Below are 19,235 nucleotides of genomic sequence, written 5' to 3'. Positions count from 1 at the left end.
ATTCCGCTCTGAGAAATCTTTATTAAATTTGCGAGACCTCGTTGAATATATTATGCAACGCTTGAGATATCTCATATAATCATATTGTATGATTGATGATATTCTTTACTCATGATTAGAGAATTATATTTATTATTTCAATACGTTCTATTTTACAACATTTTCAACATTTACATAGCTTTCAATATTGATATATCCGAGCTGAGAGAGGGAAAAAAATGTTCTGTATGCATTAGAGGTAATCGGTTATAAATCATTTGTGTGCCAAACTTTTTCCAAAAACACCACTTACCATTTAAGGCGATTGAGTAATAAACGTTTAAACTTTCACGTTTATTAATAGGATCTAAAAAGAACACTATGGGTCATTTGCGAAGTCGAATAGTTGAAAGTTTTGTCTAAAAATATATCTTGGCTTTTTATTTCTCGCATTAATGGGGGCGATGCTATGCCATTGAAATCAATTATCCATGTTCGTTGAACTTAAACAGATTATTCTATTGTTTGGACTTTACAAACCATTCAAACATTACCGACGTACTCTGAATGTTTTCATACAAAATAAAAGGAATTACCTACAATTTGTTTTATTCGTCCGTTTGCAAATATGTATTACTAGAGGTCCGCCCTGGCTTCGCCCGTGGTACATATTTCGCAATAAAAGGTAGCCTATGTCCTTTCTCGGGTATCAAAATATCTCCATACCAAATTTCATGCAAATTGGTTCAGTAGTTTAGGCGTGATTGAGTAACAGACAGACAGACAGAGTTACTTTCGCATTTATAATATTAGTATGATTCAATGCTTATTTCTTATTCACATATTTAATCGTACAAATGATATAATAGGCTAGTTTGAAACTAGCACATGAAAGATATAGTCAAGAATATAGTTATTTTAGGATTGCAGCTTAGAGGCTGAAGTGTATTTTAAAGCTTAACAAAGAACCCTTTTAATTTAAGTTTATTAGTTGTTTCCTTTTATTCTTCATTACTATAAGCACAAGCGAAAATTACACAAAGTCGGTTTTGTTTCTAAGCCTACTGCGTTCAGATAGTCAGAGGCAGTAGGGGGTTTATACTTTGTAGTGATTCGCTTCTCATTGGTATTATTATAAATAAACGTAAGACGGGAAGCTCGATGGTCGGAACTAATTATATAGCGCTGCATGATCTTGGGAATATGCCTTCGTGATATAATCAATTGCCGATGAAGTAATAACACCATACTGAGAAACAACACTTAAATTATACAGGAAGATATTTCAATAAAATGTAAACATCTCATAGTAAATGCAATACAAGTGAAAGCTATATTAGAGACTTGCATTTAAAGAGCGTGCGAGGTTTTAGCATAAAATAGCGAATAATCAACCGTGTCCTTGTGACCCATAGAAAGTAGGGGTTATCTGCATAAACGATTCTTTGGAGTAAATAAGCCGATTTGTAGTAACGTCGATGTGCGACCTACTTGAAAGCGAAATGCATTTTCCAAACTGACATTTACTTTCATCGATAGTTCATTTTAAGTATTTCGCGACGAGCTTTTCTTTCATTAATGTATAAAAAATTAATACATTTAATTTAAATTTCCAGAGGAGGACGTGCACGTGTGTTTGGGAGGTTTACATTGGCGCACAGAGCGGCCGCCGCTCGGACCCGCGACGTTCAGAACTATCTCTCCCTTTCTCTCGGGTTATCGCTCTCTCTCTCCGTCCTTCGGCGGCTCGTTCCTCTTCTTCTTGCAAGGTTAAGGTTACGTCAGACGTGTTATGTTATAACCGTTGGGACGCACTCCAGCAAGTTCAGTGTCTCGTCGAGAGTGGCCGCGACACGACTCGCAGCTCGCGTCATCCCCGAGGACTGTGCGCCCGCCTGTGATATACGAACAGTGAAAAGTTCATGAACTGGGTGTTGAATTTGTTTGAACTTGAACGTGAAGATCGACCCTGAAACCCCTTTTGTTTTTACAAGCCTCTCTGAAGGTACGTACCATTGCTGAAACGAATGCGTTCGGTACTATTTCGTTTTTAATTACCGGCGTAAAAAATTGGCATTAATTAAAAAATATATCCAAACGAAATAGTATTTAGTTTTATCCTGTGGTTGGCCGGTATATCCTGTTCAATAACTGGTCTATAAATATTTTATGTTGGTTCCAGTGGCTGCGTAAGGACGCCACAATTTCTGCTTTGGTATGAGATAATTAAGAAGCTGATCTCATATTTGTGCGTTGTTGTAATTAAAAATAAAAATCAGTATAGGGCTAAACTTGCTTTCAAAGGGGAACAACCTGTGAAAAATGCATCGATAAGATATTAATAAGCTAAGAGAGTATGTCATGAACTTTGAACACGCAGCGGATAGCAAATGAACAATTGTATAAATAATGACGATTTATCACGCAAACTGTATTAATCTCCATGTAATGATTTCATATGAATTCAATAATAAACGCAAGTTTACGACGTTCTAGATAAGAAATAAAATATGATATTTTTCTATTTAAAAAAATATATTTTCTTATTAAATAAATAAGTATCTAATAAAAAAATTATATTAGATATTCAATAATTTTCAAAGTACTAACCGTTACGAAAATAAACTTAATTGCGAAAAACATTCCGCAAAAGTTATAAATCACAATTATTTATTTTCTAGATTTATTGCATCTCATAAATGTTACATTTATCGTTGAAATATGACGAGATGTTATGTTGTCCCGTTAGGGTTGGTGCCCATCGGAAGGTTTTTGCAATCGGAGCACTTGTCTTCACTATGAGCGATAAGCTTCGATGCGCAAGCGCAAAACGTATGATGGGTCGTGTTTAGATCCGCATCGTCTATCTTAAAAATAATTAATTTTTTGCGTAAAAACCTAGATGAATTGCAAAAACTTATTGTATTCAGAAAATAAGAACTTCTTAGAAATAATAAACTTATTTACAGATTAAATTCAATTGGATAAATAAATGCAATGCATATAAATACAACATTGCAATATCTCTCATCAGAGTCCATAAAACAATATTTAGGTATTCGCGATTTTATCGAAAGTAAAATAAAAATAGCACACAACCTCAAGCGACACCATTTACAGAGCAAGGCAATTAAAAGAAATGTTTTAATTAATATATGGAAGCATTAACGTAGAGACGGTATCTTGGTATCTTTAGGTTGAACTAAAAGACTTCAACGAGCGCTAGGTCACAGCGTACCGTTCTTACATAAATTATGATAATATACAAAATAAAAATACGATATAAAATCGTCTTATAATCTAGATCGGAGGAGAGTCGTAAAGTGTAAACTATTAAACGCGTTTTTTGCAAGCACATAAATTATTTTTCTTTTATTTTAGATGGAGGCCGTAGCTTTATTGATAGTGCATTTTTATGAAGTCAAAGTCCTCTATAAAATTTCTCTTGATAGTAAAAAGAAGTCGACATTTTTGTTTGTAGTGAATTTAACAAAACTTGAGTTGCAGGAATTTTTGCTATATGACATATTAATTTCTTTGATTTTATTCGCTTATGTTAGTTTTATATGTTACATATAAAAAATACATTTGCATATTGGTACTAGTACTACAATAGTATCCGGTATAAAAGCTTAGAACAAAGTTTTTCCAAAATTTTTAAAACTGTGTTAGTTTTGTAACTGATACAACATTTTTTTATTATTATAAAACTTTGAATTTACTAGAAAAAATATAAGAAGAATTATAAATAGGTATTCACAATTATAAATTGCGGATATCTACTATATTCCAAATAAAAAAATCGCATGTATGTACATTTTCTTTCATAACTATTATATAAATTTTTGGTAGGTTGTTTTATAAAATTGAATTTAAAATTTTATTTATAGTCACGCGATATAGAATTATTCCATAAATATAAATAAATGCGGAAGTATTTAAAAGTAATTCAAAATACGCATTAACTATGTAGTACCGGCTAGAAGCATTTATCTATTCGACACTTGATAGTTGACTATAGAGCTATAAATCCAAATGAAGTACGACTTGACTCTTGTACCTACTCTATCTCACACCTATAATTCCTTAAACTATAAGGCGCGGCGCCCAAACTGAGAACATTAACCTCGTTTACAAATCTCAGTGGGTGAACTTGGGCATCGCAACAGGTACTTACTGATGATTGTACACATCGCAACAGGTACTTACTGATGATTGTACACAAGTATAATGTCAGTAAACGCTCCATAGTGTACAAACGAGCCGATATCCACGACTCGGGTCACCATTAGCGCAAGATCGCTTTGAACGTAGTAAATTGAGACATACGAACGTAATGTAGTCTCTCTGTAGACGTTGATCGTATTTCTCTGTAATCTATGATATGTTATTAATAGCTATTCCGTGCAATAGGAAGAGGTACAGTTCGCTTCAAACCCGCAATTTATAAATATCTTATTGAGTGCATAGCGGCATTCAAAATGCGTTGGAAGTTGCGCCGACCGCCACACCGGCGTTAAACGTATGTAAAAAATATTTAATTTAAATATTATAATTTACTAGTCAGCCAGTCTAGAAACGGTGTGAAAGTAACATAAATACACCGAGTTTAAATAATTTGAAACGCAGTTATTAAGTAAACTCGACAATTATTGCTTTCTCGTTGACACGTACACGCAAAAACAATATGAAATTTCACGGTTAAACGCTGCATATTCGCCGGCGTTACTAGGGCTTTCGTATTGATGGGTCCGCCTGACCTCTTTGCCAATGCACAGATTATAATTAAGAGGTCACTCGAGAATGGAGTGTTCGTGACCGCCCGCGCATCGGTGACACGCTACTCTTAGTACTATCGAGTACAAGGCAAGACTTCGTTCCGATTTCCCGATAAGTGCATTGGAAATATCGATTAAGAGGCTGATGAACTTGTCACTACATGGCGAGTCGCATTATAGTGAACGCATTAAGCGATCATGTCGGTGAATTGAACACGAATTGTTTACATCGAAAATAATCTAATAAAAGGTTCGTCGTTACAAAAAATAAACGACCCGATAATATTTTATTTCTACTACGTCGGACGGCACACGGAACTTTCTTACTATGGCGTACCTTTTTAATATGTATGATCAAAAGTCAGAGGAAGTAGTGCCTGGTTCCAACGTTATTTTTATAAAGCCGTGCCTTCTTCGAGGTACCACGTTGATTGACGTCGCATTAAAATTCATCGATTCTTGTTATTAGCGACTTTACAGTTACATTGATATCGGCCAGCGTATAATTTAAATATATTTAGTAGCAGTTTTTTCACTCTCGAATTTGTAACGTAAACGTCCTCGTTTATGTTGTAATGGTTTTATTGACTTTAAATGATTATTTAGAAAATGAACGTAAAATAGTTTTTTGTCAAATTTATGGGCAGTAGATTGTGTATTTATTGAACGACGTAAGAGTGGTGGAAGCTCATTCTGGTTGCTCCCTATTTATAAAGTAATGTTTAAAGGGCGGCGCGGTCGTGCTCGAGGTCAGGACGGATTCCATCAGGCGCGGTTTCCATGAAGGATTTTAATTACACTCAGCGGGTAAACGACCTCCTCCAAGCTACTATAACATCCAGACATTTTGACAACAGCCTCTACAAGCGGCAGCTGAGTCTGATCGATTGGATAGAAAAAAATAATTGTGCTTATTCATTGACTTCCATTAGAAAGTTCCTTAAATAATAAAAAGGCTCACACTCTTCGGGATGTATCCGTGTGAGCTACGGTGGAATTATAATGAGAGAAATCATTTCGAGATTCAAAGCGGTCTTTATTAGATCAAATCAAATTCTCACATAATTTTACTGCCTTGTAATAATATCACTATACATACCTATAATATGAATTGATAATAACAATGAAACAAATATACTTTGACGACGATTACGTGGTATTACTAAAGACTGATTTGCATTACACAAACAATGCTAGACATTGTATGCGAATACATTTTTGATATGTGAAGGCATGCTAAATTCATTACGTCCGGTGGCAGGTTTCCCGATTTTCTAGTTGGGAGACAACACAGTCGCATAGCCAGACGGTAGGCAGGCATTTACTGCGCGGAAAGCATTTCGTACAGGTGGAGGCAGGTGCGCGCACAATGGCCACCGTGCGGAATAAACAAAGTATAAATCATGTGTGTTTATGTCACTGCGCAGCTTTAAATGAATTAAAGCTAATAATTTCCATCGCTATAAAATAACTTGATACAAGATTAGTATAAATTCCTGTGCGACGTGGAGTAACGTTATATGAGTATTGTCTTCGTTTATGCCATACTCAATGTTGATTTAAAAACTAGTTTTCCATATGTTGATATCGATCCGTGTTTTTATCGTATTAAATGAAGCAGTTATTTAATTATAAGAATAATATACGAAAAGGATATTAATGAGATTGTTCGTTATTTAAGCATTGATAAAATTCTACTTCAACAAGATCGTTTTTGTAAATAAGTACTCGTTACTTTTGTTAACAGTTATATCAACCACTGTAAAAAACTTCACCGGTCAAAAAATGCAATCGAGAGCCAAATGAGTTGATAGTCGTGTCGATACGTCGTAGTGACGCGACACCATTTAGAACATTTCGTGACACTAACACTAACGTAAACTATTCATCACTAAATCTGCATAAAAACTTAGCTAAACTAGGTGCCAATCTCCCAATGCTAACAAACAACCGTTAATTGTTCCACATTTCTTAAAGTCTATCGACGGCGAAATATTTCAGTTTAGGAAGACATGAGACCAAATACAGGCAGATGAATTATGTTAGAAAAATTTAAGGAGTGAATTGCGTGGGCGCCTCTGATGACTCACTGACACGGTTCCATGACCAAAAGTATCGTATATTTTTGGAAACATGCCATAAGAAGAAAGGAGCGTTTAATGTTTATTTAAATTAGGATCCGGGTGCTATCGATGTCGTTATTTATTTACATCCATATTTATGACTATAAGAAGCGTATTATACATATTGAAGATCTGATATGAAAAGCATAACATTGGTGATATACTGTGCGAGGCAGATAAAAGGCTGAACTAATGTATATTCGCTAAGCTAAGCATTAGCCTGTGAAATGGCATCGCGGTGTGAGCTTAAATAGAGGACTCGATAGTGAGGCGTTTTATGCTCTGCCATACATCGCAAGTAGGGTAAGCTACATAGATCGCTCTCAAATTGATTACCAGCGATACACGCGAATCGTCTAATAAAATCACTAATGGAACGGTACTGGTAGCGTGCGTCGCATAACGGCTCGCCTGTAGCCCGCTCCCACGGCTGAGGCATTATGCAACCTGCACTATACAGGCGTCAACGATCACAATGCGAGCCATTGATTGCGGTCGCGATCGACTACTCGGCGAAAAACAGCCGGTGGAACTCGCAATTGATAATTCTTATCGATAACTGCCATTCAACTTGTACTGTGTGACTCATCCAGCAATGAAGATATTGACCGCCGCTCGTTTACTCGTCGATAATAAGGTGTTGTAAATACACAGCTTATAGTGATTTTGAATGTACGACGCGTGTAAATGTAATTAATTAAAGAGAAATCATGCTAATGAGGAATGTGGCTCATTTCGCCGGTTTAATTATAATTAATTATAATTTACTCCGGCCCATTATTTAGCCTTAGAAGCTGTAATTAGCTCTATGGGATAAATAATGCATCGTTTATGCTGATAACCTGCTTCAAGAGAACCTTTCGTTTGTTCAACGTGATAAGTGTGAGAGAGTCTTAATTAGGTAATAGTAAATTCAATAGATATTTAAAGTGCTAGTTACAAGTCTATGTAATTATTGTTTATGTTTGAGCGGCTATTAAGTACCGATAGATTAAATGTTTCTACACGGACGTAGGATCGTTCGTATTTACATAAAATTAATATTTTCTCACACTCTTACGCATCCGGAAGAGTCGATAATGCGTATTTGCATTAATGAATGCGATAATTATGTGAATCACACGTCACAACAGATGCCTTGGATTTGCAAAGAATTTACGCTTACTTTTTTCTCCTCATTGTATCACATAAATACATTTTACATCGTAAATAATGCAGGAATGCCATATCACAATAAACACATCCAAATACGTGTAAAGATTTTTGAACTCAAATTAATAACTAAATAATGTGATCACTGACCTTTTCGTGAATGCATCCCGCGTCATCCACCCTCGACAGGTATTTGTATGACCGCAGGTTGCAACAACCAATAAATTATTAAGTAGCTCCTTGGCCGTTTAGATATGTTGCGGTGAAGCTCGACGACTTTAAATTTCTCAGTTTATTACTAAGAGCATGTGACCCAAATATGTCGCACGTTTGTCGCCTATTCGGCGTGCTATGAATGTGGAATGTCATTTACTCGCGAGCGCCGCTATTTTACACCGCAATGGTTATCTCTGTACTACTATTGTACGACTCGTTCTTTACTTTTGCACTTTAAAATAACTGTCGCTGCAAATGATCTGTGAATGTGCAGACAATGAATGCATCGTACTTATATATCTAACGATAACTTTTTGTAGGACCGGTACAGGTTTTATTGAGCTTGACGTGTTTCTTAAGAAATGCGTTCCGGTTGTTTTCATGTCCTTCCACGGCATATAAATAAACCTATATGTCATGTAGAGTTTTTATATCGGCTTAAGAAATAGCTGTCTAATTGTTTTAATTACATTAATTTGCCTAATTAATTAAACGGGAGTGTTAGGAGTCAACGCGTCGTAGATGCATCATTAAGTCAGGATTAAATAGTCTTTTCGCGTCTGCGCTAGGATATACGAGGCGCGCTTAATGAAGTTTGTGTTCATTGTCGAAAACAGTTAGCGATAACATTCCGGGCTCAGTCGTGACGATTGGTTGCAGTAGCGTGTGTCGCGGTAACGAGTGGCTAGTGGGCGCTTTACACAGATCCAATGCAAATTGACTAGCGATTTGTGCGCGCATAAATCAGTCTCAACACTGCTCCCAACCGCATTTTGTCAATTAGCGTCGACTATATATCGCCAGCTCGCGATAGAGGAAGTGCTTTACTGTTGTTATTCATAGTGACCGTGATTGCGTTCACAGATAAGTACGAAATGGACCTACAAATAGCGAACTCTCACTTTAAAATAGCAGTTATTTTTATTTAACATTGTACCACCCGAGCGACGTTTTGTCGCCCTTAGGGTATTCATCGCCTGTATTACTAACGAGAAAGTGAATTATAAGCTTGGAATAATTGTCTAGAGCGGTTTGTGCTGCCGCGAGAACTAAATTACAGTGGAGGTTCTACAAAAAGACGACGTGCATAAACATTAGAATTTCTAACTTCTGTTTATATTGGAAATAAAAAAGTTATTTCGAATATTTATGTTATAGTAAAAATAATAAGATTTTCACTATTACAGATAAAATTTATTAATTGTTATTTATTAACGACGTAATTATTTCCAACGTTGCGAACAATGCGTTGGCCAACATAGCGGACAAGTGGATTTATCGAGATATTAACTTGGCCAATTACTATAAAAGATTATTTTATTGATTACTCGGGTAGGTTAAAGCCTAGTAGTGTGGAAAGTGAGAAGTTGGAGTTAATTTATATTATCTGTTTAATGGATCTCAATAGTAGCAACAATATGCAATTAATGAGGCGTGGGGGAAAGCTTTCGTCTCGCATAACAAGTGCCAGTTATCGTCAATGAATATTGTCTTAGGATATTGTCGCGAAGGGCTCTATTCTCAGGCTATCGAGGGCACCTTAGCGCTTGATACTTATCTAATGACAGCGGTAATTGTGCGTGCTTTTAACATTAATGTTAGTTATGTAAACTTAGACGAGATCTTCGATTAACCGTTAAGCTTTGTTTATATTCGTTTTCAAAATATTTGTTTTACCTTTTGCAAAACATAATATTGGTTTTTGCACCATTAATACAAAATAAATAAAGTAAACATCGCCGGATAATTTCATAAGACATGAGTAATGCATTAGGTATTTATAAAATTTTCCTCGAAAGCTATAAAGCGTATAATATACAACGTACACGATCATCTCAAGGGCTAATTAAAATAAATAAACGATTATTATTAATTAGAGTCCACGCTATTTTCGGACGCTATATCAATCAGTCGAAGCGTTAGACGAGATTGTATAATCAGGCGTCACCGGTGGGCGGCGCGCAATCCTGACACCTTCTGCCCACGCGCCAATTATGTGGGAAGAAGTTACGATTCCGGCCACGATACAGCACAAACAGAATCACCTGACTGCCCAATCGAACGCTATCGGCAACTATTAGCTCGTGTCGAAAGCGTTCCCCTCGTTTTCTGTATGGTACAATAATTTTCATCGCTGTCAATTATACCTATTTGTAGATAAAGGACGAAGCCTATTGTTTTGAACGTACGTAATAGATTTCGGGGAAATGGCTTCAAATAGTCTTAAATCATGTCTTTATAATCTTAAGAGTAACCTTAAGGAAAGAAAAGGAGTTGTTATTTTCCTTCTTCTGTAAATTGAACTAGATATATTTAGGTTTATTTTTATACAACAACAGATCTAATCTGCTATCCTTCATCAATCAAAAATGTTGAACAAAACACAATCGCGAGCGAACAGGCGGTATCTCGATGAGCGTGCGCACATCTCATCGATAATAACGCATCGAAGGGACGTAATTACAATAAATATCGCTCACGTGAACTAGAATAGCTAACATGACGCGTCGACGCTACCATCCTCGCTTGTAATTATGCAACACGTCCACTGAATGGACAATAATGTAATGCGTAATGCTCATAGATATCGACGGACTTTAATCGATTTACAATACGGTATTCTTTTTTATCAAGATAGGTTTCCAGTTTGAAATCTGATCTGTATTTTAATAAGCGCATAACGTATGCTCCTATAATAATAATCAATGACATATTTGGACGTCGATTGCATACATAAATAGTACACAGTCAATAATACATGCATGTTCTTGTAATTGTTATCTCATTAACATTATGCAATACGAATTAACATGTTATTAGTGTTGTTAATTATGTAAGGAAATGTATTTTTTGCACAAAGCAGTTCAATAACCGGCGAGTGTTGCGTAATGGTAGCTTGGATGCACCATAAATGACAAATAATATTAAAAAAGAAGCATTTGGACGTAAGAAAGCACAAGAATAATAATAGAGTCGACGTTCTATGTTATTACCGTAATGTCAGGTTGCTCGGTCTCGACTCTTAGATTCCCGGACGTTAAGATGCTTCGCGGGTGAAACTAAAAAGCAACAAAAATAGCAAAAATGTCTGCGCTGCCACAACTCTATTAGATTTTCTACTACGGTTTTTGTCGAGGTTGTCGTCGATTTACGTTAAGGTAAAAAATCTTCATCTCATTTTGAAATAAAAGTTGGCATAGATAGATGGAGCGTCTTGTAAATTGAAAATTAGCAAAAAGCTCCATTGTTTGCTTTAGTTTAAGAACATTCCTAAACGTTTTATTTACATTTTAGGGATGAAAATATTCAACTTAGTTTTAAATTCGTAGATAATGTTTAACGTCTTAAAATTAAATTATTTCTATCTAAGATAAAGTTTAGGTTCATGTGCATTAGTAAAACAGGCTAGAGGGGGAGGGCTCGAAAGGTCAAAGAGGGCTGTTTAAATTAATTAATTCCTTGTATAATCAGACACACGCAAAGTAATCATTAGCGAATTAGAAAGGAAGAGTGCATGTCACAGTGGAGAAGCACAACGGAGAAAGCACCTGACATATCGCGAAAGGAAACATCTTCACTATACGATACATTGACACGACTTGAACTTACTTTACCCTCTTTGGATCGACAACAGGATTCATAGCAAGAACTCGAAGCAGCACTTTCCTCATACCTTGTACAAGTTTTTCTAAACGTAAATAGCATCCAGTCGAAGAGCGAGTTGTTGAATTAAATACTTCCTGAATACATTTATTTAAAGTAGGTGTTCTTTAATCCATGAGCAAATGTATCTTGTATTCGCTAGCCACCGAACGCTCGCGGCGCAATCGGATTTCCCGCGATTATTGGTTTTATTTTGCGGCGCGCTTTGTTACTGATATCAGTGTAACGGTATAGTACGGATACAGGAATTTGCATGCTGTATCCATTAAGTAAACCGTTGCCAGTGGAAGTTATTAAAATGCCTCTAAGATCATGCCGCTTTTGAAGGAGGCGATAAAGAGAAGAGACCGAATCGTGAGCGAGCCTGCAGCAATAAAGCTTTTTGGATCCAATCGAGCTCCCGAGAAAGTACCGCAAACGAAATAAACTGACGTAATCTTTGGATGTATCCTGTATTTTATAATGAAACGAGACTTAGTACGACAGTTATAAATTAATACTCTCCCGGACCCTGGTATACATTAATAATTCAATGCACACTACGCCGAGATAGCTGCGTGATTGCAAAGCAAGAGTATTTAAATCATGACCCGGGATGTGCATGCACTTTTACTCGTAATGTGGACACAAGGTTAGAAAGTGGGCCTTGAAAGGCGTCAGATACTAAAGCAGCCGTCGAATCGCGTGACAACTCAAGACTGTGAACATTATCATTCTACGTACGACGTTAAACCACTTATTCGGCTCGCGGTGACCGTTATCCAGCGCACGCACGCCGCTCGCCTCAATGGCATATTTTTCCTCGGCGAAACTCTACGCACATTTGCCATTCAAGATTAACCCGGTCATCGTCTTTGTTTACATGAGCGTCGAAGGCGAGAAGGATTTTCTTTACGTAGATATCGATTCTTATTGCAGCGAACTGAAAGTATTTGTCAGGGCATTCCTGCGGTAATCTTGGCCCCGATGCGATTTATATGGCAGTAGAATATAGTGTGCGGCGCAAGAATAAATTTTCGAGTATGACAGGAATATTTTATTTCGTACGTATGACATCTAGAAAGAAATTATCAAATGTTCTCAATCTTATATGCAATGGTAATAAAGAAACCGCGTTCCTAACATTTATTGTACATTGTAAAGATTTATTACAACGATATACATAGAAATGGTTCATTTGGTAAATTGAATCATCAAGTTTGAGGCGTTGATATAAACATCAGCTGTCTCGAATGTCGGTGTCGATCATGATAACGGCGTGCGTGTCTATGTTGTATGAGCGTTTAGCCCTTAGGCTAAATGGCTAAATAAAATCTGAATCATTGAACAAAATGTCTCTTCTAATTGAATGTGATTTTAAACAATGCATAAAGTTAGCTATAGTGACAGCGGGCTAAATTTTAATATAAACTGATAACAGAAAATTTCAAGATACGAAGCCTATTGATTTAAGTAGGTAGTTATTTATTTTACTAACTCTCTCATTCTTGAATTTAAAACTGCAACAGTCTTGGTGTTTAAATTACGAGGAATTCTAGGAGAATCATAAAGATATTTGGGGCACGCATCCACATTGCAATGTCGTTAACAAACGGGATGTTCATGTGTGCTCGATATTGCAGAAAGTAAACCGTATCCGTAAATACCTCATACGTTGGGTTGAAAAACAAGTCCACAAGTCTAGGTGTCGCAAGTTTCATAAACAAGTTGAACTGCAACCTGATTTAAATATGACCCTTGTTATTACAAAGGCTCCAAGCTTTCATACAAACAGATTGCATTATTCAACGTGACGTTTTATGATAAATGAAGATCGCATCCATAGCAAACACTTAATAAAATGACATGAAATATTTAGCGCTTATTCATACATCGCATTGACACCACAAGAATGATTTCTAAAGACCTAAACGAACCGCTAATATTTTATAGCTTCATACAAAATTGTTTAAATTTATGACTTGTTGCATACTGTGAATGTAATGTTCAAATATCCTGTATAACGGAAATAATTTTAAGTAAAATAAAGATAAATGAAACAGATGGAGTTTCAAGTTGTCACCCTTAGGAGAGAATGTGAAGTACAAATAGGTTTAACAGCGGTTTGAGTCGCAGTGATATGTGTTCGCGTGCCCGCTCGGCTGGCCCAATACGATCGGCCGTCATGCCATCCGTACATTTTAACGAGAGCGCGATTCCCCGCGCCGATAGTGACAGTCTAATGAAAACCCTTGAATAATGCATTAATACCAGCGTTAAATCGTGAGCACCTACAATCGACATAACGACTAGAAAATACTAGATGCAAATTCAACTCAACACTCGACGCCGATAAGCTTCCGGCTCCAATTCGTGAAATTCAACTAAATGCTTGCGAGACTTTATCGATGGCCGTTTGCTAAATGAATGCCTTGCGGTAATAAATTGTAGAGATAGACAACCGCTCTAACATTTAATCCTCCGCATTTACCGTCGGTATGGGGAAATAAGTCATTACGAATATGAGGAATGCACATGTCTTTGAAAGCGTTGCGGAAACTTTACCTTTGTGACCATTTGGTATAGTATAGCACATCGTGCCTCGTCTCACGCCGCGACCCATGCTCACCTTCCCTATTGAAATGTCAGTGCTCGGACTGGTGACGAGACAATCGTAAAATACAATGTTAAGGTCACATCATGACTTCAATAAACCATTCTTAACATGGGAAACGTGATAGTCGCCGAGGACCCTTTGCAAGAATCCCAGAAAGTGTGTCAACGCTGTTACATACCTGCGAACAACACGTTACATGATACCATGATACCTGGCTCAATTCAATTGCTCATGAAATGTTAAATCCCAATTAATATCAAAAAATGATCTGATAAATTGTGAAGATTGAAAATTTTTACTCAAAACTTTATGGAACTGATTGAAAATAATCTCATTTATTCGTTGTAACTTAGTGTCAGTTGCAAATGGTGCAGCGATGAGGGCAGAGGGCAAGTCCAAACAACTTGATAACAAGTGGCTATAAGTGAACTGTTCCCGCGTTCCACATACGGTGGAAAAGTATTAGGATCGTTGCGTCGAAGTACTCATCAAACAACTGCTATCAGTTTTTCTATAGTAAATTCTACTGCTTTTAAGGCCATTTGATGTTTACGGACCCCATTAGGACTGCATGCAACTACATTCCAAAAGTGGTTATGCGCAAAATATGTCGCCACTTAAATTATACGTACACTACTGTTATATTTATTGCGCACAAGTTCTTATTAAATTGCCCATTGACAATGAACACATAATTCATCTGTAGCTACAACACATGACAGTAAAATTGTGTATAGAAATAAAAGAGCCTATTGATATTCCAGAATAATTTATCATGGCAATTTGTGTGTCAACAGGACACGGGGCGAGTCATCGAGCGCCAACATAGCGGGGTTTTACTTTCTTATAGTGGCCTCAAGAAACTAGTTAAGAGAAAGTAGGATTACTATCTTACTTATACATCATTATATAATAATCAGACGAATATTTAGGGAATTATCGATTAGAAATAAAAATGGAGTCAATGTCATAAATTAATGCACCCATAGAATAGCTAGACTGGAACAAATTTGCACCTACCATATTCAATTAGAGTAACAATAGAATGCGTATCCTCCGAACAGAAAGTATACGCCAAATAACTATTTTCTCATAAATATTTATGACAAACACAAAGAACGCTTTATGGACTTCCACATTTACACATAATTATAGTGGCTGTCATGGAAGGATTTCGAACAAGAGCCGAAACGGTTTTGCATTTAAGAGAATAAAAGAATCTATCGTCAACTAACACGCTGAATGTCACTGATATTTAAATGACACCAATACAAGACGGATAGGATCTATGACTGTAGTAGATAGTATTAAATATTTACTTTCTTTATGCTCATTTACCTATGAAGTTGGAGTCGGCCAATTTGTTTTTGTTCAATGTGGTTTTGGAGAGCAGAATGCGGTTGGAACAGGAAATTGTACCGTGGAAGCTGTCAGGTGTAGGTGAATGACGCCGGAATTTTTGATGCAGCGAGGGCTTTCGATGTAATGTATACAATAACGACATTTTACAGTTAGTCCGCCACTGTTATATTATGGATATTACATATAAGAACGTGAACAATGAACAATGTATTACTCAATACCATTTTGCATTTTGTTTTTTCTTTGTAACAAAAAATACTCAGATACTTTTTACGATTCTATGCCATTTCGTAGCCCCGTAGTTAATCTGCTGTAGGTATCCTGAATCGGATTTCACGCTTTACGGTGATGAAAAATAGCTGTACTTCGCAATTTATTACCACACTTTTTATAAATAACAAGTACCTAAAACTGTGGTTAAAACAACTAGCGAATAATCTTATAGAAAGAAATTCAGTATCAAAATAATTATTATTAATCATAACATTGTCACGTATTGAATGGTGTAAAATCTTCTTAGAAATTTCATTTCAGCGGAACGACATTGATAAAAGGCGGATGAAATCACGTACATGGGCACGGTACGAAAAATAGTGTAATTCAGTGTGGCACAGCGGGTCGATGGTCGTATGAAAAAAATTAATCGAATTACACTCAATATAGATTTTGAATGATCACTTTTTATTCCGTTCGTTCACCTTAAGCGCGACCAGGACGCCTTCACAGTATGTAAACCAAACCGATATTTGGTGAGATAATCTCTTTTAGGCAGTATGTTTCCATACGAATAAAGCAGAGGTGGAAATGGAACATGCTTTATTTCTCTATTGTTCAAAACGTGCTTTGCATGCACATTTCCATAGCGCGCAAAGCTGTAAAAGCATAGGACATATTCCTAAGTTATTGCCAAGTTTTTAGTAACAGTCAAGGGAGACGGCTTGGATGTACGACGTTGATCTCGAAGACGTGATAACGTTGCACCGCGTGGGAGAGACAGTATTTCTAGGAGGTGTCGATAGATACTCGATTCCAATAACGGATTACAGGTGCTGAGTAATTTAGAAGCTAAATTGTCGATAGTAATAGAAAGATTAACTATTTATAGCTAGTTTCATTTTACACTATAAATTATTAACAAAGCGCCGTAAACTATGTTTATATTTCGTGAAAAGAGCATAAAACAGTCTGTGTTATGTCAATATTTGTACTCATAGGTTATCGACCCGATATCGCTTCTCGGAAAGGTACGAAAGGATGTCGGTAAACAAATACGTATACAGCTTTCGTTATACATACACGACCTTCCTCGAACGAACACCTTCGTTTACATTCTCGTACATTAAACGCCAATAAGATAGCACGTTGAAGTAACATCAGATTAACGAGATAAAAGGCACGAATCATGCGTGTGCACGCGTGTTCGATCTCGGTACTTGTTATCTAATACGAATTTACAGCCAAGATTAAACTACTAAAGCAGCTCAGTTTATATCGGAAGGGCCGTGGAAGCCTTCGGTAATCGTATAGGAGCTACCAACGTTGACAAGAGAGCATTTTAGTATAGTTGGTTCTTTGATATACTGTTCCTCTTGCTATTTCGGTTAGAGTCCGGGCTGTCTGGCTGGTCGCAGTGGTTGCGTTTTTTAGTGCGCATCTCATCTGCACAGGATAATTTCCCTAATTTGAAGTCATTTTTTAACGCGTAATTTTTAATATTTTACCTTAAGATAGATCCATCAGACATAAATTTTTTATTGCAAGACGTTTTTTTCGTTGTTAAATAGGTACCAGACGCAATTTTTTATTTCGTTTTTATAAAAAATTCAAATTATTTTAGAATGTCTGTAAATTTCATATTATGTTCTTCAAACATAATATAATCTAAAATTAATTAGCCAGACGCTAATTCGATTGTTAAGTATTAAATAATGTGTATAAATAAAAAAAAGTAATGAAGCATGCAGCTCATCAGCTAGTGTATTTTAACTATGCGACAGGAAATAATTGCAAGAATACAATATTATTTACACTTGTTCTTATAAATAAAAGCTAAAATGAAAAAAAAACATAAAAGTGAAAAATAAATTAAAGTTACCATACATTGAAAAGAATGGAATAAAAACTATATCAATGAAGGTTAAACAATTACATTGTTAAATTTAAAAAGCCATCTTCATAATCATCATCATCATCATCTTTCCTTACACTGTCAGAATTATTTATGTTATCGTCTAAGGAATTGTTATTGTTTTCCAATATTCCGTCATCTGTAAACAACTAGAAAGTTTGTTTCAATATTGATGTACACACATACACACACACAACACACACACACCACACCACACACGACACACACACGTGAACACACACACACACGCATGTTTAAGTTTGTATTGAATTTAACTAAAGTAGTTAGCATGAATTTATATAGGTAGGTATACTAGCGGTCCGCCCCGGCTTCGCCCGTGGTACCTACATGTATAAACTATCCTATCTCTCAAGTTGAATCGAACTGCACATGGTGTGCGAATTTTATTATAATCGGTTAAGTGGTTTAGGAGTCCATTGAGGACAAACATTATGACACGAGATTTATGTATATATAGGATATTAAGAATTAAGATTAATGAATTAATATTGTTATCATCATCACTACATAGTAGGTATAAAAAAAAGTCGCTTTCTCTGTCCCTATGTCTCTTTAAATCTTTGAAACTACGCAACGGATTTTGATGTGGTTTTTTTAAATAGATAGAGTGATTCAATTGGGAGGTTTATATGTATAATAACATCCATTAAATAGTGGAGAAGTACCTACTGTTATTTTTGAGGTTTCTAATGTGATTACGTAAATAATTACAATTTTTCCACTTACAGTGCAAACGGAGGCACCCTACGAGTTTTATCAAAATAATGTACTAACTACATTGAAAAGGTCTACAGAAAAGTCCGTGATGGTATATGTCTCTTATGGATAACCCACAATAACTTTTTTTATCATTTACTTTTTACGACAAATAATGGCTAATTTTCGAAGCGATTTTAACCAATACAGCATTAATCCTTAACCAATTAAAGACCTTGAATACATTGTTCATTTAATATAGATCTATATGGCCTTTTACCTACACATGGATTTAAGTGAATATTTTCGAAGATATTACAGATTTAAAAATTGCGGGACGTAGCGTTTGCGGCGGTACCAGCCGGCCGCCCGGCTATATCTACACTAATATTATAAAGAGGAAAGCTTTGTTTGTTTGTTTGTTTGATTGTAATGAATAGGCTCATAAACTACTGGACCGATTTTAAAAATTCTTTCACCATTCGAAAGCTACATTATCCACGAGTAAGTAGTAACATAGG

At 36.1% G+C, this 19,235-nt stretch overlaps 2 protein-coding genes across 3 annotated transcripts in view; one reads left to right on the top strand and one right to left on the bottom strand.

The window, feature by feature from the left end:
* Atg16 (Autophagy-related 16) overlaps nt 1-19,235 on the bottom strand; it is a 134,209-nt gene that overhangs the window by 71,106 nt on the left and 43,868 nt on the right. The window lies entirely within an intron of this gene.
* neo (ZP and PAN domain-containing protein neyo) overlaps nt 1,806-19,235 on the top strand; it is a 44,043-nt gene continuing 26,613 nt past the window's right edge. The window contains exon 1 of the mRNA XM_089695583.1: nt 1,806-1,984. The gene's annotated coding sequence lies outside the window, so the exon portion shown is untranslated. The remainder of the gene's footprint in view (nt 1,985-19,235) is intronic.

The sequence above is a fragment of the Colias philodice genome, chromosome 5, assembly GCF_061535455.1.
Source record: "Colias philodice isolate Cphi_HAF_F1 chromosome 5, ilColPhil1 Martin Lab GWU primary, whole genome shotgun sequence".
NCBI classification, from domain to species: Eukaryota; Metazoa; Arthropoda; class Insecta; order Lepidoptera; family Pieridae; genus Colias; species Colias philodice.
The sequence above is the reverse complement of the archived record's forward strand: the minus strand, read 5'-3'. Positions and strand labels throughout refer to the sequence as shown.